This window comes from Vidua chalybeata, chromosome 18, assembly GCF_026979565.1.
Source record: "Vidua chalybeata isolate OUT-0048 chromosome 18, bVidCha1 merged haplotype, whole genome shotgun sequence".
Lineage (NCBI taxonomy): Eukaryota > Metazoa > Chordata > Aves > Passeriformes > Viduidae > Vidua > Vidua chalybeata.
In genome coordinates, this window is record NC_071547.1 from 8,476,275 (window position 1) to 8,500,103 (window position 23,829).

The window sequence follows — 23,829 nt, forward strand, 5'->3', positions numbered from 1 at the left end:
GTTCCACACTAATACTCGTCAACATGAAACATAGAGCATGCTCCTGTGCTGGCATGCTTCACCATGCAAAGTGACATTTGCTCCCTATGAGTGTGGGGAAGGGTAATCTGGGGATTACCCTCAGGTCCTCTAAGACCAATCCTCCCCTGACCAGTCTGGAAAACCAGTGTCTCAGTTTACTGCTCCTCTGAATTCAGTATACACCCCTGGACTGCCACTACAAGTGAATTTTGTCTCTTGCTACCCCGTATCTTTCAGTGCTCCCTGTCAGCCTTGTTGCATGCTAGGAATCTGACAATAATGGTCTTCACCTGCTTTGAGATATCATGGGAATTCTTAAGCACTGGAATTGGTTTCATGTCTGGTCTCCTGTAGGAGCTGAATTTGGGACTAAACTCTCCAGACAAGTTTGGAAACCTTATGTCTTGTTCAGTGTGGGTGGAAAATAGGGATAGGTTAGTGGGCTGAGTGGCAGACCTGAGGAAGAGAGAATTGAGTAAGCCTTGGCTGTCTTCCAAGAGAGGAAACAGAGCAAAGTGTCCCAGGAGCCAGTTGTTGCTCCTCTAGAGGAGAGGCAGGAACCCAGAGCAAGGTGATCAAGTAATGCTTCTTACTGTGAATCTGGAGAAGCAGGGAAGAGAGGTTGTATGATAAAACTAGAAAAGAGAAACTGGGGGTTGTGGTCAGGGGTGGGGGAAGAGAGAAGGAGAGAAAATAAACCTTTTATTTTCTATAGAGGGTATGAAGAAGGAAGGAAAGAGAAACTAAACTGAAAACTTTGGTGTGCTTTGTAGGGTAAGAAAGCATTTACTATAAGCCCAGACAAAGACCATTTTATTTGAAATACTGGAAGAAAACTGTGCTTTAATATGTTGGCATGATGCACTTAATTATCTTCTGCTGATCCATCAAAAGTAAAAAATTACTTAGAGAAGAGTTAAAAATTGCAAACAAGAGAATCTTGCTGGCAAAAAGGGGGTGAAAAAGGTAGGTGGAAAGCTGGTCGAATGTGTCAACCACAAAAGCGGTGAGATACGGTCGTAGAGAATTCAGGTTTTAAAACACAAGGAAATCGTGCAGAGTTATTTCTCACACTGACTTGTAAATAGCATCTTTGGGTGTGCAGCATTGCCAAATTTACCCTTCTTACAGGGGCAACTTACAGTAAGTTCCCACCATAGCCCTACACCATCTGTTTGAATTACTTAGAGGAAAGGTTCATCTCCTTATTCCCCTTCTATTAGATGTGACAGATTAATGTCTTTGAGGGCAGATCACTGTTAGGCTAAATCTTTCTCTGATTATGATTCCTTATAACTATAAAACAGTCACAAGGTTATGGGGTTTAAAAAGAGAGGTTTATTGCAGTTTCCAGCACTGAAAGTACAGGCTAAGTGTCTCTCCTTTTCTTTTTTTTTTCAAGAGCAAATCAAATCCATCCATATAGACACACACTCTGCCTTCTCTCAAATATACAGACCTAGGGGAAGAACATTATAGAGTCTACAGGAAAACTACTAAAATAGCTTTTTGTGAATGCATACTAATCTTCCTTCTGAGTCCTCTCCACTTGTTTTAAGAACTATTTGCTGAGCATGAGTTGGTGGCACCCTAACGTTTGGGGCAGAACTCAGAGCCTTCAGCAGCTCCACCAGCAGTTGTTTATACCAACTGCTCATAAAAGCTGTGCCTGTGCCTTGGCTTGAAGCAGCAAGGTATTGACTGGTCAGACATCTGTTGGAAACCCCTGGTTCAATACTTGTCAGACTCTAAACTAGTCGTTAAGCTCGGCTGATGAACTAAATCCTACAGTCCTTAGCTCATGCCAGGAGCTGTGCAGGAGGCAGAAGGGTGCTGATATTGCTATAATTTAAGTTCCCTGCTTGAGGAAGTTTCTGCAGGAGTGAGATTTGTTCATGGTATTACTTTTAAGCCAGTTTGTAGGAATGCTGCTGTGGTCAGTGGGAGACTGATCTGAATATTCTTTGGAGTGACTTTTTCAGGGAACAGCGTAGTGTCTTTAAAATGGAAACATTGTTTTTCTCCTAGAAAAGCACAATGCTAGATTTCTGATCTCCCGCAAAATTAATTAACTAGCTTTTACCAGAAGTGTTACATTGACCTGCCTGTGCTGCCTGAATGGGAATACCTCTTTGTTTTGCTTTTCTCTAACTGATCTAAAAGGCTTCACTTGGGATTGGTTCAAAACATTGCACTGGATTCCAGGTCATCCTTGACTGCTCAGAGAGCTGTTGACTGAGGTACCTATTCTGCTGGACTCTAAGGGCCCTGGCCTTCCCATGGCAGCACAGGTCTCCCAGGGGCCATGCTGTGCCACAGGAGACCTCAGTGTGTGCTTTGGGAACTGCCTTCCAGCACGGGAGTCTCATCCAGAAGTGGGGACCAGGCTGCCAAGCTGCAGTGACTGGGCAGTGCAACACTATGGGAAGAAAAGCAGCTTAACATTGTACTGACTCAGAACAAAATTTCTCAGGTCAGGTCACCAAACCAAAATGAACTAACTGTGGTTTCAGTAATGTAAAATATTCCATTTCAAATGACACAGAATGCACTGGTGTTCACAAATAGGTTTCTTTTTTTTTTTTTTTTTTGTTTCTTTTTAAACTTGTGAACTTCCATTCTACATAGTCTCTAATTTCAGTTTTTCTGCCCGAATTGGGATGAGAGCAAATGTTGAAATACTGGAATTTCTTCCTTTCTGGGGAGGAGGCAGCTGGTGAGTAGGAGCAACCAGTTTCAGGGTTGGGACAGCTGACTCTGAAGCCCTGTACACTGGAGCAGAGCAGGCGATGGAGGGGCAGATAGGCCTTGGAGAGGAGGGGAACACACCAGCAGAAGGAGGGAAGTAGGAGACAGGAATGAGAAACAGCAATGAGGGCTAGAACAAAAGATAAGGAGGAGAGAGCAGAAGTTTCTACTTGGCTCCCTGGGCTGTAGAACAGCTCTATTTCTGTGCTATTACACTGCTGGTCGTGCCTGGCTCAGCACCCTGTGCTTGGCTGAGTGTCCAGCAGATGTGTGGGAAGGTGCCACTCCGAGAGCTCCTGTCCCAGAGCACAGGAGGAACTCCTTGGAGAGGTCAGGGCCTGGGTGAAGTAGAGCTGGGGGGGTCACAGCTGTGCACGGCCAGGCAGTGCTGCAGGGTTTCACTTCTGCTTGCAGAGCAGTTGAGTCCTTCTGTGCAAATGGAACAGGGGTTGAATGCAGGATCAAAAGCTGGGCACTTCTGAGTTCTCATCGGGCACTGCAGCCCTTGTGAGTTACAGACTCTCTGCCACTGAGTCTTTTCTGCAAAGTAGAAAGCACAGGAATACTCTTCTCTGGTGGGACTAGGAAGGAGCACTAGTGACTGTTCCTAACACTACAGAGTGCTTATTATTTAGCAAGTTTCTTGACTTTTAAAAATAAATCAAATTGATACACTCCATCCATCAGCAGTGCCCTCGAGGAATGAGTAGCTAATTAGAGAGCAGGACTTGTGAAAAGACAAACCTGGGTTATGCACAGAACAGGTTTCTCCAGTATTTATTGCCTACGTTACTGGCCGAGCTTCCTTGTAAGTAATAGTCAAATAATCGGCCTGGGTCCTTTTGTGAGTGGCTTGAGTCTGTGTGGTCCCTCCTTTGTTAGAGCAACTCATGGCTTCTGAAAGCTTCTGCACCCCCTGTTCTGAACAGCAGAGCCTGGTGGCACCAGCTGCTTCTGCCTGGAACAAACATTTGCATGTGGCATTAAAAAGAAAAAAGCTAGTTTCAAAATGCATTTTCTTTTCCTTATCCCCTCATTTTTTTAGCCCTAGTTCAAACTCTGGAAATATTTAAAAGATTAATATATTTAGCTTTTGCTACAAGCATCTTTTAAACAAGTAAAGCTTAAAGAGGAAAGAGAAATCTTTCTTTCAGAAATAAAACAGCAGCCAGTGTTTGGAAATATTTTAACAATAGACCATATGGGAGTCCCAAACTATTAAGCTTTATTATTCAGAAGGCGGAAAATGTGGTTTGATATTCAATTGATATACAGCATAAATGAGAGCCGCAGACTCGGCTCCCTTGAGCTGGGATTCAGATGTTCTCTTGAATATAATAACCAATGCTTTGGCCTAGTTCCACAGAATGCATCCAGCCTGCTGATCACAAGCCAAGAAACTGTAGGCTTTTTTCCCCCTTCCCCTCTCTTCTCCAAACTACTTTCCTCTCCTGCCAGCATGAGCTTTTGGCCTCAATATAAATCTCCTGATACTGGATGTGTATAGAAAGTGGGGAGGATGCTAATGGTGCACAGCAGTGGAGCTGTGTGTGTCATGTGTGTGTTTGTTTTTCTTCTGCTTTCATGATAAGGTTTTCCCCTCACAATGTGCTCTCAGGGGATTACATTGGTCATCCTAGGTGGAAGCTTCTTTGTTCATACTTCACTGTTTGTTTCTTAGTGCTGTGGGAGCAGGTGAATATCTTTTGGGGTTACTGTGAAGTGGTGCCAGAGACCATGAGAGTGTGGAATTTATTGCAGGGAGAGATTGGAAGTGGTTTCATTTTCTTTTGGCTTTTTTTTTTTCCCCCGGTTTGATTTGCATATATTTATATTTGCCCTTACCCCTTTCTATCATGTCTCTCTTAACTTTCTCTCCTATGGGGAAAAGAATCCACAAAAGCTGCTTATAAAATATTAGGTACTGTTCTGCTTTTGCACACGTGTACCACATGTACATGGACTAAGATTGCCTGTATGCAAAAGAAGGCTGAAAGATTGATACTGTGATCAAGTTATGGCAGACTGGATCGCCAATTTTTTGCCACAGGATCCTTTTGGTACTGACATCCTCAGCTGTGTTGGGTCCTATCTTTTCTATCCTCTCAGGATCTCTGTGGTTTGTGATTTCCCCTGAGTAGGCAGGAGACACCAGCATTAAGGTATCTTGCATTTTTCTCTAGAAGTATGGTAAGCCCAAGAAAAGACTCCCACTTAACATGTGAGTCCAGGAATACCTCTCATGTAGAACACTGGAGAGAATATAAATTATGCATGCTGAATATGAAGTTTAGTTTTGGCTTCTGTCTTTTCTCCATTTCTCTTTTCAGTTTTTCATGATAGCTTAAATTTTCCATATTTTTGTCTCAACCCACACTCAAATTTTTTCCTTTGGGGAAAACTGGAGCAAAATCAATTTCAGTGCAATTTTTCAAGACTCCTTGACTTGAACTTACATCTGTTTGGTGTGGGGGAGTGGAATTTTATCATAAAACGTTTGATTTATTTAATGTATTCAATAAGCATCGAAGATGTGCCAGGTACTTTCTCAGCCCTTTTGGATGAGAAATCTTGCAAGCTAAGAACTTACTAAACAAAGAAGTTCCAGAACTCAAAATTTCCCTGCTGTTAAGGTCTCCATGTGTCTAAGGAATAAACCAAGTTTGAACAAAGCAGATCCTAAGACTTGTAAAGTACAAAATGTCACAGGCAGTACTGATGAGATCTGTGATTGAAACAACTATTTTTTAAAACATATTTCCTGATCCTGTTATCTGCCCAACTTAAAACAAACTCAGCTGAGATGTACCCATGCAGCAGCTCTACTTTCACAGGATTCACAAAATGACTAGGTTGGAAGAGACTTTAATGATCGACTCCAACCCATGCCCTAAATTCATTCATTCATTGCAACTGTGAGTCTGTTTCTCTTGGTGAAGCTGCTGTTACGGGTGTGTGATGCTGTACCAAGGGCTCCTGTAAACAGGGTCATTGGTTGAGACCAAGGTAAGTTACAAATTGAATGGAGGAGCTATTCTCAGTTAACTTCATCATCCTAATGAAGAGGCAATTTGGAATAGTTAGTAAGGAATAGCTGTTCTGGAATAATCCCTTTTTAAGATAAACCCTCACTGTTTCTATAATTGCATTCCAGGAAGCTATTCTGTTCTGAATCAGCATGGGATAGAGTGCCTAGAAGACGTTCAGACCAAGCACAGCTAGCGGTGAGTGGGCAATACACACCGGGATGCCCTATTGCAGCCATTCCAAGTGAGCAGGAGAATAGCCTAACTGGTTGTCTGTACATCTCTCTAAAAGGCAACTGAAAGTAAATATGAAAATCGTGGTACACAGGCCTCTGTCTTAGCAGGGATGAAGTCTGAGCTGTCTGTTACTGTCTGAGCATTAGCCTGGTGTTACGGACAGAATGCGTGTCTCAACCTGTAACTGATCACAATTTGATTAAATGTTGGGGTGTGGAAAGGACTTGTGTGCTTTTTCCCAATGTGTATATTTACATCATTATGTGGGAGCAATCAATTTATCAAACCCATCTGATTATTCAATAGTGGGGAAAGACGATTGGAAGAAAATGTGTATTGTTTTTAAGGTGGATAGAAAATTGTTTTAAAAGAAATTCACTCAATCCCTTTCTTTCGAGGAGAACAAACTAATCAAGGTAAGGGAAATCCAGTAATTTATAATTGCCAATAATTTAAAATGCAATGAAAACTTTCCTGCAGCATAAAATTTTGTGCTTGTCCTTGCCAAGGAGGATGGGCTGGAGCAGAGGTGGTGCTCTTGTGCTTCAGTACATTGTAGTTGTGATATAGCTGTTGTTAATTCATAGTTCTCTTGACTTTTGGAATTCCTCCATTCCCTTAAAAGGGAAGGTGGCAGCCTGGAGTGGAGAAGCTCCAATTGTAGCCCTCTGGATGTTAATCCACCCCGACTTTCTTAAGCCTCCTACTTAAATCATTATCTTAATGAATCACTATTGCTGCTGTCTTCAGTGCTACACAGGAACATGCAAATTTTAAACAGCCTGGGGGAAAGCCCTTTTTGTCTGTAAAGTGCTCTGATACTTGCATTTAGATGTTACCATGATAGGTATCTTGGATACTACTTTCTGCCTAAGCCCGTGGATAGATCCTGGGGTGTAGCTCTCTCCAGGGCCTGCTGGGCAGCTCTGGGCTCCCTGAGAAGGGATGGATGTGATGATTCTGCTACTGACCTGGAGGAACAGCCTGAGCTCAGGCGGTTGAAGCCAGATCACTCCACCATTGTCCTTCAGCTGAGGGCCTCTTGCCTGTGCTTTCCTGTAGCTGCACAATGACAAGGAGATAGGAAGGACCCCCATCCTCACTCCCTTCAGCTCTGCAATTACCATTTTCACTGCAGGCAAGTTTCTTCATCTCTTCACTTGATTTTTTTTCACAGCTAAAATAAGCCATGCAAATGTTCATGGATCAAATTTTCTAAATTTTCTCCCAAGAAGATATCAAGGAATTTGATACAATAGGAAAATTACCAGCTTGCTAGAAAAAACATTTGTTTAAGGAAAAACTGAACACAGTGAAGCCACTGCAAACTGTCTCCAAGACTTTTAACGTTGTGTTGTCCAAATTTTTCCTTGATGATTCAATTTGGCTACACACTGAGCTCTGCCCACTTCAGCTCTCCAAGCTGATCACTTGAGAAATCTTTATTTGTAAATGGTGGATACAGAAAGAGAGGCATGTATAGCTGTTTCAGATGGCAAGTCTTTGTGGTTATTTACAATGTGTATTGAAAGATTTGATTCCTCTATTCATTAAACCAAGAGCTGGAGAAGCTGTTTCATGCAAATGTCATAGATGATAAGAAGTACCCTTCTCAAATTGCAGAGTCAATTCATCCATTGTCCCTTTTCCGAGGCTTAGAAGCAGAGTCCATTCCCTTACTATGGGTGACTTTTCCTCACTACTAGTAGCTCTGCTTCTGGAGCAATGGCAGGATAAATGTGGAAGATACCAGGTGAACAGATATCTTTTAGTTTCAATTAGGAGAGGATCTTACTAACAGAACTGAGCTTAAATGCATTTTCTGTGATAACATTATCAGTTGTCAATTCCTGCTGGGAGAGTTATGCCCACAAGAGGCCAGAACATTTATCTCAAGGAGGGCATCCTCATTCTTCTCAGTCAGATATTCTATGAAACAAGTTCAACTGGAGCTGGATACTTTCATGCTAAGAAGAATGCAGCTTCTCAGTTGGTTACTAAAGAAAGAAGATGTGAACAAACAGTACATGCTGACTTTTTGTAGCTCAAAGCCTTGACAGGTGTCCAGGTGTAAGGCAGGAGATATGATCTGCTTCCTCACCTGTTTGTGCACTCCTTTCTGGAGAACAGCAAAGAACTAGCTCTGTGACTCAAGTGACTCAAACTTTTTCCCTGCTTGGTGTAGCTCTGAACAGACTGCCACTTTCTTGTCATAGTGTTTAAGGCACTCTTTGCAAACTTGCTTTACAGTGATAACTTTTCTGCTTAATGTGAGCAGGCTGTTGTGTTCTCTGTGTTCAAGCTTCTGGCTGTTTCTGATCCCTCATGGGATGGCAGCATTTTATAATACAGGGGGTTAATTAAATGGGGAACCATCTCTCAGATTCAGCACCATGGGAAGTGTCAGAGTAGGGATTTCAGAAGACATATCAGAAGGGAGCTGTACATGTGTATATCAAGGTGTGTGTGTATTGTGCATATATTTCCAAGGAGAAAATAGAGTTGACTGACATTTGAAGCTGAGTGCAAAACTTAAACACAACTTTTCTCATTCCAGTCTTGGAAAGTCATGGTGATGGGTGTGGGCAGGTCTCTGGCTGATTTTCTGAATTGCCTTTATGTCAGAACTCCAACAAGGGATTTGGTGCAATTTCTCATCCTATTGAGTAAAAGGAGGTTCTATCCCACATTGTTTCCTTAGGAAACTGAAGGAAAGGGATTCTTCTTCACATATCGTAACACACCCAGTATATTTCTGCAGGCACTGTGTGCAAAATATTCAGTCAATGAGATATCCAAAAGGATATCCAAAAGCCTCCAGCTTTTGCACACTGGCTTATGCTTGTGGGTAGTTGTAGATTTTTTTCTCAATGTACAAAGGTTGTTATTTCTGCAGTTACCTCATTCAAATTCAGAGGTTTGTAACTATGGAAGTAAAATGTGTCTCTGCTGTTATTTTGTTAATGTGTCTTGAGCTACTTTTGTTAACTGCGTGTTCATAAGAGTCTGTTTGCTCAAATTACCTGCTTGGTTTTCTGGTTGGGTATGCCGAGATTCAGTATTTCAGTTTATAACTTTGGTTTTTGTTATTTTTCTCCTGATGTGTTACAACTGCCTGCCAGGAATTCTGAAACTGTGGTCAAACAAACTGCTCTGATGTTTCCTCCCAGCGTTTGCTAATTCAGCAGCACTTGAGCTGCTTATAAGAAGCACAGAGAAACTGCAGCTGAGGACTGTGAATGGCAATGCTGTGTGAACAAGTGATGCACACAGCACTACACAGGTAGAGGGGTTTTAATCTGCAAGCATATCTGTCATTAATTTTAGGGCCTTTAGGAACCGTGGTAGCTCTGCTAAGAGAGGGGAGATAAGCCAAGTAATTATATGGAGCAGCTCTGTTTGGTGAAGCACATCTTTTGGGATTAGCAGGGGCTCATGAGGCTGGGTAGTGATTTGTGCATTGCACTGCCAAGTCTGACTGAGCCTTCAGGACAGTCACTGTTACGTGGTGCCTCCTGGGAAATGTCTTAAGACTGGGATATTGGCTGGGACAAGACTGAGAAAGTTTCCTTGGTTTGTCAGTATAGATTTTCCCCTCTGCTTGCTGAAGAGAACCATGTCCTTTCTGCTTCTCTGCTTTGTGGACCTTCTTGCTGGGTGTAGATGTGAAAGAAAGTAGCCATGAGCTTTGAGTGACTGCAAACTGCTGTGCTTTTGTGAAGACTTTGAAAAATGGCAGGGATTTGAAAACTGAGATTTTGACTGACTTGAATTGGGTAAAAAGTGAGAGAACTTTGGCAGCAGTTGTTGGGATAAGAAAAATGTCACCTGTTACCTCAGCAGGCTACTTAAGAGCACTCTGAAGTGAGTCCCCAGAAAGTTTTTGCAGAGAGACAAATGGGCAGCTGGGAGGAAATGCTGTACTCCGTGAAGAAACAACAAACTCTGGATGTTTACCCAAGCTGGTAAACCAAACAGAAACAATCATTGTGCTGCACAGTCTTAGGCACTGTGCAGTTCTTATCACCACCTTCAAAAGTAGTGGAGGGCTACGGAAGGTCCAGAGAAAAGTCAGTCCCTGTGATTTCTCTTTGCCATAGAGAAGAGATGACTTTTTACAGAAATACAGATGCGTTGTATTGTCATGAATGGGAAGGGGAGTAGGGAGTGATTCTTCACAGTTCCTGTGTTTGCAAAATTGATTCAAAGCAGGCAGAGAGAAGGCACTCTGTCAAGCAGCAGCTACCACGTGAAACTCATTGCCACAGGGTGTTATGGATAGCAGAAGTCTAAACAGATTGAAAAATCGATGAAGGACAGATAAGTTCTTATTAAAAGTGATGGCCTGGATGCAACCTCTGGACTAGGAGATCTTTAACAATTGCGCAGGGTGTAAGAAGGGAAAAGACTGCCTGTATTCTATGTCATTGCTTTTTCTCTCTCTCTGCTGTCCCTCACTTTCTTTTTTTTTTTTTTTTTTTTTTTTTTTGGCCCTATTCTGGATATTGCTGAAGAATAGAGAGAGACAGACCTTTGCTCTTCTAACTTGGCTATTTTTATAGGTCAAAACTAGAAGGAAACCACTACCCTGCAGTGCAGGGAACTAGTTTTGCCTTGCAGCCCACAGGTAATGTAAAGCACACTGAAATGAAGAGATTAGGAGTCAAATGCCTAAAAATGTGTTATAAAATGCCTCTGTAGTTGGCATCTTTTTTAAAATTGAGTTAACAGGAAGCTGAGCTTTTTAATGAAGCATAAGTAACTATAATGTTTCCAGTTACTTTTTGCACTTTCTCCTCTCGGTGCTACAGTCACTGAAAATGCACCTAATGCCTTGGGCATTTTTAACTCGCCTGGCAGTGACACCTTGGGTTGGAAGCTGAGGATGGCTGCCCTCCACAGAAAGGACTGGGAGGAAGCAGAAAGTTGGGAAGGAGTTTGAAGAGAAGATACTAAAATCCCTTGTATATGCACCAAAACAGGAAAGTGTAACACAGAGGAGGGCTTGTAGCCGTGACTGCAGCAGCAACAGTAATTTGATATTTGGGAGGTGAAAGAATCAGTTTTACATTTTGCTAGACGATTGTACTGTAATACAGCAGTGCCTCCTGGCAGGGAAAGCAATGTAATGTAAAGCAATACCACGTGGAAGAGCAGTTGGAGAGCTGTCAGAAGCTGAGTAGCTTGGAATGCTTCCACGAGAACCTGGGAGCAGCGAGCTGAGTGCTGCAGCGTGGCATTCCCCTGCCCCAGGAGGAGAGCGGCTGCAGCGCAGGCGTCACTCGCCACCTTCCAGTACGGCTCCTCTCTCTGGAGGAGGCTTTTCTAGGCAAAATAGCAAGAGTTCCTTTCTTCTCTTGGGAGATTTCTCTTCCAGCTCACAGAGCCCTTGTGAGTTCACATTCCAGGCAGTCCTGGGGCAAATAAGTTTGTACCTGTCAGCTGTCATCACCTGCCACACAGGAGTACTCCAGGGCACAAGGCTGCCAGAGGGGTAGCAAAGGCTCTCCAGAGTGGGGTGCTGGATCTCTGGATCTGATCTGATGGGGTGAACAAGGAAGAAATTACTTTTTTAAAAATGTTTGTTTCCAGAGGGCTTTGATGCAGGGCATTGGCTTTTATTCCAGTTTTTAGATTTTGGATATGCTTAGTAATCTTACTTGTGGTTTTTACCTCCCCTCTCTCCTTGCCACCAGCACTTTCCTTCCCTTCAAGTCCTCTGCCTCACTCTTATGTATTGCTACTATAAATTGCTTGGTATGAAGCGTCCTGTTTCTTACTTGAAGCCTCTGGATGCTATTAAGTAATTGGTGGAAAAGCTTGTTTACACATCACAACCTTACGTTATTTTTTAAATAGCCCTTTGAGGTGGCTGAAATGCTACTGAAAGACTACTTTCCTTTAATACTGGACATGGAACTTCATTAGGGAAGGGAAATAGTATTCTTACTAGACTATTTCCAAGTTACAAGTCCCCTTTCTTCTAAAGAAGGGATGTGCAGTTTTATTCCCCCTGGTTGCTTCTCCCTCCACACCAGCAAAATCACTGTTTATAGCAAGGAGCAAAGGTTTTTTGGTTTTACTCCTTCAGTGCATCCAGACTTTTTGTCAAAAATACGTAAGAAGGGAATGACGCATTCTGTGCATCTGCTCTCTAGCCACAACTTGAAAGCAGCAATACTGGTGAATTATCCTGGGAGATTGTCTCAGTGTCCAAGCTGCACACATGACAGTGGTCCAGCATGATGTAGGACCAGGGCACCGTGTCCAATAATGCACTACTTCTCCTCCTTTATCACCTCAGCCAGATTACTGGATGATGAACATGTGGCCATGGGTGAGCTTGAACAGTATCCTCCACCATAACGTTGGCAAAAGGAAAGATTTCATTTCAGGTTTCCTAAGCTTGACAGATCTGTGCAAACAATTAAAGTGTGAATTTTATAAATGGAAGTGCTATCTTGGGAAAGAATAAGTAAATAACTTGGTGTAGACGTGGTTTGACTAATATAATGGATTATGAAGGCAAAAACGAATCTGAAAGTAGCATGAGATGGTTCCATGAAAACCTGTTTCTTCTGCACTTTGCACATAACATTGTGTTTGATCAGGTGAAGATCTGTCTTCTGTTTCTCTGCCATCTTCCTGATAGCAAATTAAGCTTTTATCTTATTATTTTGGCATGTGTATTAAGATTTTTCTTGGAAATAAGATTTTTCTCTAATATAAATTACTAAACAAAATGTGGACAGAAGCAATCACAGCCTCTCAGTACATAGGCCAAGAAAAGTGAAGCAGAATGTGTATGGTAGGAAATGGATGCATCACCTCTTGCTTTTGTTGGTTTTAGTGGTCTTTGATGGCAGTTTGTGGGATATTGCACAAAAGTCAAATGCACTGTAGATGTAACAACTAAAAGCTTCTGAATTGAACAATCTTTTTAGTAACTAGGAAGAGGAACTTTAAATTACAATGGCTGCCTTAAGGAATTTTCATAGATCTAAATGAGCTTAGATCTGTCTTTAGGCACTGTTTGTGTTCTGCCAAAGGTTTAAGGAAAGACAGAATGCTCAATTGCAGGAAGTCTGTCCCTGTACATGAGGAGCAAGCGTTTATTCTGACTGATGAAGCTGCCTTTGCAAAGCAACCTTCAGGCTGTTTTTTGCAGATTTTTTTTTAATTTAATCAGTAAAATATTTCAGTTGAGAAAAGAAGGAAACCTTAAGAAATTCAGGATGCTTGTTCTCCTTTTCTAAGCTGGTGGATAAGAACTAGATCTAATTGGAGGCCAACATCTGGTAGCTCTAGATTTTGAAGGACAAGGCAATGTGAATTCAGTTTTAAATCATCAGCTACAGCTTACTTTTCTTTAGGAAAGAGTTTGTTTTAAATATTAAACATGTTTGGACTTAAGTGCTTAATATGGTAGATACAAGAATGAAGTAAAAAATTCTCAATGGATCATGACTTTTTGAATTTTCAGGCATTATTATTCAAATGAGAAAATGTCTAATGAAAATCATTGTCTGTTTATTAAAATTATAAAAAGAAGAGAAATGTTAGCTGGATAAATAACTAGGAAATGAAATAAATGTTTTAGTTGGAGATAGTGCAGCTCTGGTAAGCAGAAAATAAGACCAAATTGAGAGCAGATTATATTTTGTGGCAAATCAATATGGTTTAGTAGTTACCAGCCACTGATCATCCTTCATGACCTAGAGTGTAAATGTAAAACAAGAGGAAAGTTGGTAGCTTTCAATTACTTTTATTTAAATCCAGTCTCCTCTACCACTGAATGCTCTCTGAATAAATAAATAAGTAAAAGCACATTTAGCTGCTGGCATTGCCCTGGCTTTTCCTGTATTTGCAATGGTTTGATACACAGATAAAGGAAACTCTGTGTGTTCATATATGAAGTCTCTAATGCAACAGTTGATCTCTTTTTTTTTTTTTTTTTCCCCTCCCCTTCCTCTCTCTCATTTCCATTACCCTCCCTGCAAATGGGGGCAACTGAATTTTGAATTTCTTATGTTTTAAATACTTCTCAAAATATGTAAGGCTGAAGATATCTCTGAACATAAGTGCACCTGGCCTCCTATTTTCCTCTATTCTGTATTGTTGATACAAACTGCAAGAGAGCCCTAAAGAGGTTTTTCCTATTTTATTCCTGGTCACGTGTTTTTTCACTGCAAATTTGAACATTAATTATGGCCTTAGAGACAGAGAGTCCAACAGTGAAATAGCTTGTAATTTATTTGAACTCTGAAATTCCAGCAGTTAAAGTTGTGTAAAACTTTCCAGTAGTTTATTTATATATTATTTTAAGAAAAAATACCTTAATTATGAGTCTGGTTGCTCAATAAAAAAGAGTAGCTATCTGGCTAATCACTACTGTGCTCTAGATCATTAATTTTCTTCTTAATAGCAGCAAGATTTTTTCTGTTTTCTCCTTTAAAACTTTTTCAATTATATAACAAATGTGCTTGATTTATGGGGACACTCTCTAGGATTTTATGCCCCAAGACAGGCACGTCATGAAATAGCTGGAGGTTGGTGAAGAACCTCAGTTGGATTAAAGGCTAGCAAGTACTGACAGGAGTAGGAGTTGATAATTTGGATGGAGGCCTGTACAGAGGCACGTGGACAGCTCTGTACTCAGCTACTCCCACTTTAAGGAGTTGTTTTGTTTTGGTCTCACCTAGAAATTCAGACTTTCCCTATGGGAACACACAGCCCTGGGTATGCAGAGGGGTAGCTCTTAAGAAGGCCTGGTTTTCCCAAAGTCTGAAAAATTTTTGCTTGTGGAAAAATGAAATGAATGATTGCACTCCTGTACTAAATGTGGGGATTTTTAAATATGACTTCTTAAGTAATCCTTTCTGCATTAGGTGTGTCACCAAGTCTCAAGGTTCCTGGAAGTGCACATTTTCTATGTGGCACAGTTATGAAATCCAGCTGGACCTCCATTTGTCTGTTTGAGGACCCAGACCTGCTCTGTCAACTTGGTTTCAAGTTGCTTGAGAAGTACAGGACAGTCTGTGTTCTAAGATTTCCTGACAAATGTGTGAAGTTCAGAGCTCTTACCAGGCTGGCTGCTAACTGGCCAGGAAGCCCTAACACTGTGGCTGGCAAAGAATAAAGAAAACATAAAGATGCTAAATTTTGGTTATGAAAGACTGTTCAGCATTTCAAGTCCCTGTGTCTGAGAACATGGGGTGGCATTTGCAACTGATGTTTGCCTGGTAGTGGAGGACTCAGCATAATAAATAATTGGCTAAGTAGTAAGAGTTCACCTGGCAGTTAATGCTGAATTTTATGGCTATGAACTTGAGGCCTCTTGAAACTGAGACATGCCAGTAACAAGAAGGTGTTTGTAGGGGTAGATGGATTTGGGGGGCTTTGAGGTCCTGCTTGTGTGTTTGAGAATGAAACATCATAGAACATCCTTATTCTAGATTTATTTGAACAGAAATGGCCAGTGAGATGAATGGGATGTGAAGTATGTGAGAATTTCGCTTTGCTTCCAACTTGCACTGGACTGATGAGCTGAGTTCATTGAACCCTCTGTTTCACCCAGTTCCTTGAGGGGTTATAAAGCAGAGGTGGACTGAAAAAGTACTTGAGAAGAACGTTTAGCTTGGCAATGCCTTCATCCCCAACAGCTGATTGTAATGCCTGGAGCCAGTTACTGTAGGGATGAGCAGATAAACCTGATGTGTACTGGAAACTGGAATCAAACAGTGTAATAATTAATGGATGTGATAGATTCCTTCTAAATTAGGCTTTTCACCAAGATTGGTCCATTCATTTTTACTTACATACTCTCTCTCCTAAAAGCTCTTGCAAGAATTGTTCTCTGGAAAATGAAAGCACTTAATGCTGCTAAAGAGGACTGAGAAGGGCCCTACAGGGCTTCACCTCTTAGCCCATGTGTGCTGCTCAGCAGCTTCTCGCATCTGTTGGTGCTCTGGCTCCCTGTCAGTACTACAAAATCCCTTTCATGATGGATGGCATTGGGGCAGTTCTTCATGCTGAAGAATTCCTTTGAATTGTGATGCAAAGCTATAGGTAAAACCAAGTAGCTCTTCCCTTTGTATTATCTGTGCCACTCATGACACAAAAAACGCCATTAATGTGTTTGCTGCCATAAAAATTTTCTTACTATCTCTTTCAGCTGCTTAGGCCAGCAGCTAGCATGCTCCAAGGTTAGTGATGAATTAGGTTGAAATTGCCAAGGGGTGTCTTTCTGCACTGACTTGAAGATGTATGAGGCTCGCTCTCCTTTGTTCTTCCTTCATCCTGCTTTAGCCATACCTGCATTGTGCCCTGTCAGCATTTTCTGCTTGGGAATGGCTGAGTGGACTTTCCTCTGTTAGCCGCGCATCTTTTTTTATTTAAAGGAAGTCTTCAGCGTGTCTATTTGGCATAAATTGGTTGAGAATTTGTTGGTAAAAAGCGCAGGGGAGGGAAAGAAAAGGATACTCGGAGCCTGCGCTCACTGTCTCCCGGCAGTGCCCCCTTCCTGCTCTGGAGGAGGTCTCTTGCTTGTCCCTGCGCTGGGTCGGCCCCTGGAGCACAAGTGCTCGGAAGCAGCAGTGGCAGGGTCGCTGTATGTCTGTCTGTCTCCGGGATCATGTGGCAAAGGGGCCATGCCTGCGGCGAGAGCAGCTCCCCCCGTGCGAGGAGTCACAGGACACCGGCGGGGGTAGCTCCAGCTGGTATGCACTGGTACTAATATAATCCCGCAGGACTGTGTCCATGAGACACAAGTGTGACATGTGAGGTATTTAAGGAGACACACCTGTTCTAGGCACAGGCTGGGTACTGCATGCCTTGGAAATAGAAGGTTTTGGAGGAGCAGGGAAGACTCTCATTTTATCCTCAGGAGGGCTTTGCTTTCTTCTTTCTCCCCACTTGCACATTATTTTATAATTTGCTAATATTAGACAGCCCTGTAGCCTGTTAGCACCGGGCTGTTTCAAAGGCCAGGCTGGTGTTTGCAGGAGAGAACAGCCTCTGGTCTGAGTGATGGTTTGGGTGTAACTGCTCCCAAGAAAGGGCAGAGAATTTGGAGAATGTCATCTATGTGTGGGGTTGGGTTTTTCAGTCCTTTAGATAATTTAGATTTTGTGTTGTGTTTACCAGTATTTTTATTATAAGGCCTCTGTCATGCAGTTTAGAACAGTAAATCACATAAAACTCATACCATCTTACAAATTTTGTGCAAAAATATTTTGTCACTTTGGTTTGAAATCTGTATTTCCCTCTCTTCTTCCCATCTGCCCCCATCCCAAAAATTACTGTGAAACAGTTACTCTCCATAAGAAGCAGCAAGTAAATACAAACTAAATCTCATGGTTGCATAGCATAAAGAATTAAAATGCTTAGATTTTTATCTCTTTTTGAAGTTTATCAGACACTTGTTTGGCAGAGGATAATTTTTTTTGCTTTTGAAAAGGGGATTATTAATATGAAGGAAAAAGAAATTGCAGGGTGTGTCACATGACTTGATTCCATCTGTCATATTTCAAGTGGAATGGAATTCTTCTCTCAAATTTGATGTGCCTTTTTTTTATGTTAATGTGAAATCTCCTAGTTTGCCTTAGTCTGTTCCACATGGCCCTTCTTTCCATGGATTCCTGTTCTTGGTGAGGTGTTAAGTGCTTGTTGGTTTGGGACAGCTCCCAGGTTTGGGGCCAAGGTTTCTCCTACATTTGATAGATTGTTGTGTGGAAATAGTAGCAACTGGGCAGTCTTTCCCTCCCATCTTTATTTAAAATAAGATTTTCAAGTAAACATCCAGTATATCAATTGTTTGCAGAACTGAAGTAATGGCTGGTGGAAATAAGGAGGAGGGTTCTGCTCTAGGCCTGGTTAGTTTGGGCAGTCAGGTATTTTGGGGGGAAGGTGGTAATTCTCTTCTGTAACAGCTTTGCACTCTGAGTGTGGTGGTCTGGAATAACCAGTCCCTGAGTGGATGACAGACTCTCGTTCTCAGAAACTAAAGGTTGTTGGCAGGGGAGGAGATCCTGGGAATGGAGACCCCTCAGCTCCAGCCTCACTTGGCCCATGGGGTCATTGACCCTTATGACAAGGGGGTATAAATATATATCTTTTTAATCCTAACCTGAAAGAGGACTGCAGCTGTATGCTGGTGTTCAGTTTGACTAGATCCAAACCCTCAAATAGTTTTCCTTCCTTGTGGGCAGACACATTTTTGTACATATGAATGTAAAAATACCTTTGATTATGCTTCTGAGAAGCAGAATATCTTGTTGTAAGGAAAGACTCATCCCCCTCTAGCTGTGGTGCCTCTCAGGCTGGCTTTGGGCCTCTGCAAATCACATTTCGCCTAAGGTAGACACAGCCTCACTGTCCCTGCTAGCTGGTAAAAGTGGGCTCTCCGTCACCTCTGTTCCTACTGGATTCTCCCAAAGTTAATATCTGTGCAATCAAAAACTGAAGATACTTATTCTGGGTTGTTTTGGGATTTTTTTTTTTGGGGGGAGTATGCTTTGGTTTAGTGTTGTTTTTTGTTCCTTAACTGCACCCTGCAAAATGTCCTGGCTGAGTTGTTTCCAAATACTGGCATCTCCAGGGAAGGGGTTATAAATTGCTAATTTAAAGCCTGCAACAGGATAATTAACTAACCAGTTTGATGTAAATGGCTTAATGGGGCTTTACTAGCCCCTTTGAACTTAAAGTAGCACTAAAAAGTAAACTGTAAATACCTTCAAGGAATGTAGTGGCATGTTTGAATGTGAAGCTGCTTGGCTGTAAGGAGCAAGCCTGCTCAACTTGCCAGGAATCCACTGGCTTGTGTGACAGCAAACATGTCAAAGGGGGTGAGGGGACCAACTAGGCACCCCTTGGGGAAGGTTCTGCAACTACTTTGGTTCTCAGGAAGCACACACAGTCTGATATATCAGGCTTTCAAACCTGTCCTGCCTGCTTTGGAAAATTTAAATCACAACCTCAGTTTAAATGCAACTGTAATGAATTTCATCAGGATTGAAGGAAAAAAAAAAAAAAAAAACAACAGAAAAACCGAAACCCTGAGGGGGAGGCAGCCACTAGAGTCCACCCTAATTTTCCTGCAGTTCTATTTGCATTAAGGTCTTTTGGCAAGTCCAGGCAGAAACGCTGATTACACTTTGTTTCAGAAGACCTTGTTACCGACTGAATCTGCTGAGACAACATACTGCAGCCCTGCAGTAGATTTCAGTTTCTGATGCATTTGGGGGACTTTGGGGAGAATGTCCAGACTTTCATCCTTGCTGCGCTGTTACAAAGTTCCAAAGGAGGAAGTCAACAACAATTAATTACCTAGAAATGAAGGTCATTACAAAGTGGAAGCATCTTGTGTAGCTAGGTATTGATTTCACTTTTGACCATGGAAGCTGGGGTGTTGGAGAATTTCAGGCCCAAAGGCCCACAGGAATATTCCCTTGAAGCTCTTCCTGGTCCCAGTGCTGCTCTGCTCTGCTTTCTCACTGTGCATGCACCACACAGTGTCAACAACAATTCCAAGAACCTTTTCTTCATTGTTCTCTGTCTCACAACCATCTTTCACCTATTGCCAGCAGCCTTCCTGGATACCAGAGGATGTTTTGGGGGTTGAAGCACAATCCTCAGTTACTTCTGTGATCTCTGCCACGTAGGATTTGGCTTTACAGCCAGCTTTGTTCAAGACTGTTCCTGATCCTTGGCCTTTGATGCCTGCTCTATTGTGCTGCCCTGAAGACCATGGGGTTTGTAAGGCCGAGCCAGACCAGGCTTGATGCAGAAAGAAGGCAAGACCTGACCTTTTAGGTGGTGGCTCTGACTTGGATGCCCTAAAACAGATCATGATGCCTCATCATCTGTAATGATGGCTCTATTTTTCTGTGGTTTGGTTTGGAATTGTTTTCCACCTGGTAAGTAATGTATCATTGGCAATGTTAATGCTGGCCTTTAAAAAAGCAGCATAAAAATACTGAGATCTGTTGTAGAGGGCCATGATGCAGAAGTGCTGCATCTTATTTTAAAAGCCATGTCTGCCAGAGGATTCAGCCCTGCACTTTAATTATTCAGGTGTCTGTTGTATGCAGGGATCAAAATGCTCTGCTGTGGCCTTTAGAAGAGTTAATAATGTGGCACTTTGCTCTTACGTGCTGACCGAAGCAGTTGGCACCATGGTACTACCTGCTTGCTGTGTGTGGGTTGGGAGCACAGCACAGGATTAATTTGGGGTTGTGTTGGCAAGGGTCTGTCAGCAGAGCTTGCCCAGCTGCCTGTGCTATGCTGGAGCTGTTAATACTTTACTTTTATAAGCATTAACCTAGAGCACATTTTAAAAAATTCAAAATACTCACTGTTAGAGAGAGAGAGAGACACTTGCAAGCAGAAGAGCTCTGTACACACAGTGTTCATGACTGGAGACTCCCTTCAAGGAATGCCACAACACCTCAGCCTGCCAGCTTTGCTATCTTGGCATCTGACTGGGAAATGCAAATACTCAATCTTAATCCTTCATTCCCACATGCTGACATGTATCCAAGGGGAACTTCTGTGAATGTTGTTGTTATTTCCATATAACTTCAGCTGCTGCTTTGCTTCCCAGAACCTCCCCACCACGTGTCTCAGTGCAGTGTTTTCCAGGTCTTTTGGATTTGTTTCCCTAATGGAAGGCAGGCTTTAGTGTGCATGTCCTTATCAGAAATCTGGGCAAGAGAATTGAGGGCATTTTCAGTGAGCTCACAGGTTACACTAGGCTGGGTGGGAGTGTTGATCTGGTGGAGGGCAGGAAGGCTCTGCAGAGGGATCTGGACAGGCTGGATCCACAGACCGAGGCCACTTGGGAGAGGTTCAACAAGGTTGAAAGGATGTTGTAGGCAGGTGGGGGTTGGTCTCTTCTCCCAAGTAAAAGCAATAGGGCAAGAGCAAATGGCCTCAAGTTGCGCCAGAGAGATTTAGGTTGGATATGAGGGAAAACTTCAAGGAAAGGGTTATCAAGCATTGGAACAGGCTGCTCAAGGAAATGGTGGAATTGCTATCCCTGGAGATTATCGAAAGGATGTGTAGATGGGGCACATGGGGACACAGTTTAGAGGGGGACTTGATTTTAGGGGTCTTCTCCAGCCTAAGTGATTCTCTGATTTTATGTGGAGAAGAGGAACAAAACCTGTGATTGGGTTGTTTTTATAAGGCTCTTCTCTTTCTAATCCCCCTCCAACAAACTCTTCCACAGATTTTCAGATTCCTCACTAAATCCTTTAAATAATATGATAATAAAAAAAATCCCCCTTCTAATACACATTTTGTTTTGAAACCCACTAAACCTGACAACTAACTCTATTTGGTTTGTTGGCTTAAGAATCATAGGAAAAATATAAGTGGAAACCCTGGGCCAGGACTCTGGACTCTGACTATCACTAGAGAAAGAACAAATTATGTGTAATGGTGTTTTCCTGACCTCTCCTCTGTTTTTAGAAACATGAAAAATTTCATCTGGCTATTGCTAATGCTAGAAAGTTGTGTAAAAATTAGAACATAATGAAGACAAATTTTTAAGTGGTGTCTGCTGCAGTTCTTGGGTGTGTTGTCTCAGTTGCCTCCTGCTGAGACAGCAGCTGACAAATCCAAGACCTTTTCCAACATGTCAAAAACAACTTTTTCAAAGGATTCAGTAGCTGTGCCAAAGCACCTTGCCTATATGTAAGCAAATGCGTAGGGTTGGGATTGTCTCTGCCAGGGCCAGCATTCACACAGGCAGCTGGCTCTCTTAAATCAAATTGATTAATTACTATATACCTCCTAATTTTTCAGTAGGCAAGTCCCTGCCATTTCTTGCCTACACAAGATTAAACTTTCACATTGCATACCCTGTTACAAGATTTTGATTGTCTGGAGTAGGTCTGGGTGTGCAGTGACTGCTCCTGGAAGGGCCTGGGGATTTGGCATTACTGTCAGGCTTCTTACATGAGGTTCCAGAGAAGGTAGGTGTGTGAAAGCCATGTTAGCTTCTGTGATGGAGGATACCTTTTGATAAGAACGATGTGGTTTATTCAGGTTCTTCAGAGGTGTTGACTTGTTTGGTTTGGGATTTTGAGGTGGTTTTCCTGCTGTTAAAACATGTTCTTTGAGTGAAGTGCCTGCCAAGAAAATGCCTGGAGAAGGGAATAGATTAAGCCAAGGTGGACTGACTTGGTGGGTCAGGGAAAGTTGGCTGGCATCAGAACATCCCTATGGCTGGGGAGGCACGAGCCTCAGGATGTGTGTGTTTCCGAGCACCTGCACTGTGGTGTAACAATGCCACAATTTATTCAGCCCTTCTCTGTGACAGAACTGCATGTGGCTGAATAATGTGCAGCCAGGGGCTGAAAACAGCTGGATTCTAGATACAGGTGTTCGGGAATGCACACTGCCAAGAGAGGCTTTAATCCAAATGTATCCTCACTAAGAGTACTTTCTGCATCCTCTGGGCATCTCTTGATGCTGTTATATCACTGGGCTCTGCTGGAAGTGGCAAGGATGGAAGAATTTTACTTTTTCCTTCCACTCTAAGGTGTGGTATTGATGTTTGTCGTGGCTGTGAGCAGAAGTTTGTACGTATATTACTCCTTGGGCCAGATTCAGATCCTATTTATGTAGGTGTAAAACTGCTGTGTTGTTCCATCTGTGTAAGGGAAGTTCCAGCCTCTCTGGCTGTTTTTAGGGTTTGGTTCTGCTTGGCTTTTTCGTTGGTTTTCTCTTTCCTTTAACCGCTTTCCTTGCCGAGAGGAGAGAACTCCATGGGAAGTGATCCAGCAAAGTTTTAAAATAAGCTTTTAGTGTGGGTTTGGTTTTGGTTTTGTGTTTTTTTAAACTCTTGCTCAAACATTTAAATATGTGAATTGTCTCTGTGAATTCTGAGTGCCTCTGAAACCTGCCAGCCAAGCCTAAATCTTGCAGGAGGTGTGGCCACATTTGTGTTCTCAGAGCTCTCTGGCACAGACACCTGGTACACCTGTGTCTCCTGCTAGTTTCAGTACTGTCATAACTTCACCCCTCATGCCTGTTTCTCTGGTACCTCCTGTTTTTCTCAAGGTTATCTTCTAAAAATAGAATCTGTTACAGATTTTCACTCCCCCACACCCACCTTGAGCACAATAATTACCAATGAGATGGTTTTAATTATGCTGAAAGAAGGAGGATGATGCATTTGGCTCTGCTCTTTGAGGCTTTTTTTTTTCCTGGCAGGGAAAAAAATGCACAAATTGCTTAGTAATTTCCTTAGGTGACAAATATAAAGCGAGTAGCTTTTGAAATACTTAAACTCGAGTATTTAAACATTGGATAAATCATGGGTTATCTGAAGAATAAAATTATGATATTTTGGCACCAGCAGAAGTCAATGCAAAGGTCTCAATTTGAATAAAAAAATCTCTTAATTTCCTTAATTGTTGTTAAACTGGTAGAGATAGCTGTGGTATCTGTGGCATTCACCTGTCCAGAAACCAAAGCCATGCTGGACCCAAATGAGCAGGGATGCTTTGGATGATGCAGTTATCGGTCAGCAGCCAGAAATGAAAACATTTAGAGCATTCATAAGACAGAAAAAAAACTTCTCTAAAATGAAAAAAAAAAAAAAAACCTGAATGGAAGCATGTAAGCATTTGAGTGGATGATGCTGACTTTACTGTCCTCTAGAAGTATGCCTGCAGCAGCCCAGAGCTTATTGTCATATAAACCAAGAGAAATAAAAGGGAAGCTGTCTCTATAGGCTACATGATGGAACTGGTGAGCAATTGCTCTGATAGTAGAGTGCTCTGTGTGT

At 42.2% G+C, this 23,829-nt stretch overlaps 1 protein-coding gene and 1 long non-coding RNA gene across 3 annotated transcripts in view; one reads left to right on the forward strand and one right to left on the reverse strand.

Moving 5' to 3' along the window:
• Window positions 1–23,829, forward strand: part of HIC2 (HIC ZBTB transcriptional repressor 2) — a 43,162-nt gene that overhangs the window by 5,074 nt on the left and 14,259 nt on the right. Inside the window, exon 2 of one of the 2 annotated variants that reach the window (XM_053959227.1) lies at window positions 5,924–5,993. The exons of the other annotated variant lie outside the window; for it this stretch is intronic. The gene's annotated coding sequence lies outside the window, so the exon portion shown is untranslated. The remainder of the gene's footprint in view (window positions 1–5,923; window positions 5,994–23,829) is intronic. 2 annotated transcript variants of the gene reach the window in all.
• On the reverse strand, window positions 1,370–22,217 carry LOC128797035 (uncharacterized). Its single transcript, XR_008433989.1, has 4 exons — window positions 22,053–22,217; window positions 20,387–20,512; window positions 11,468–11,572; window positions 1,370–3,727 (listed from the first exon to the last, which is right to left on the reverse strand). It is a non-coding gene; the product is annotated as an uncharacterized LOC128797035 (long non-coding RNA).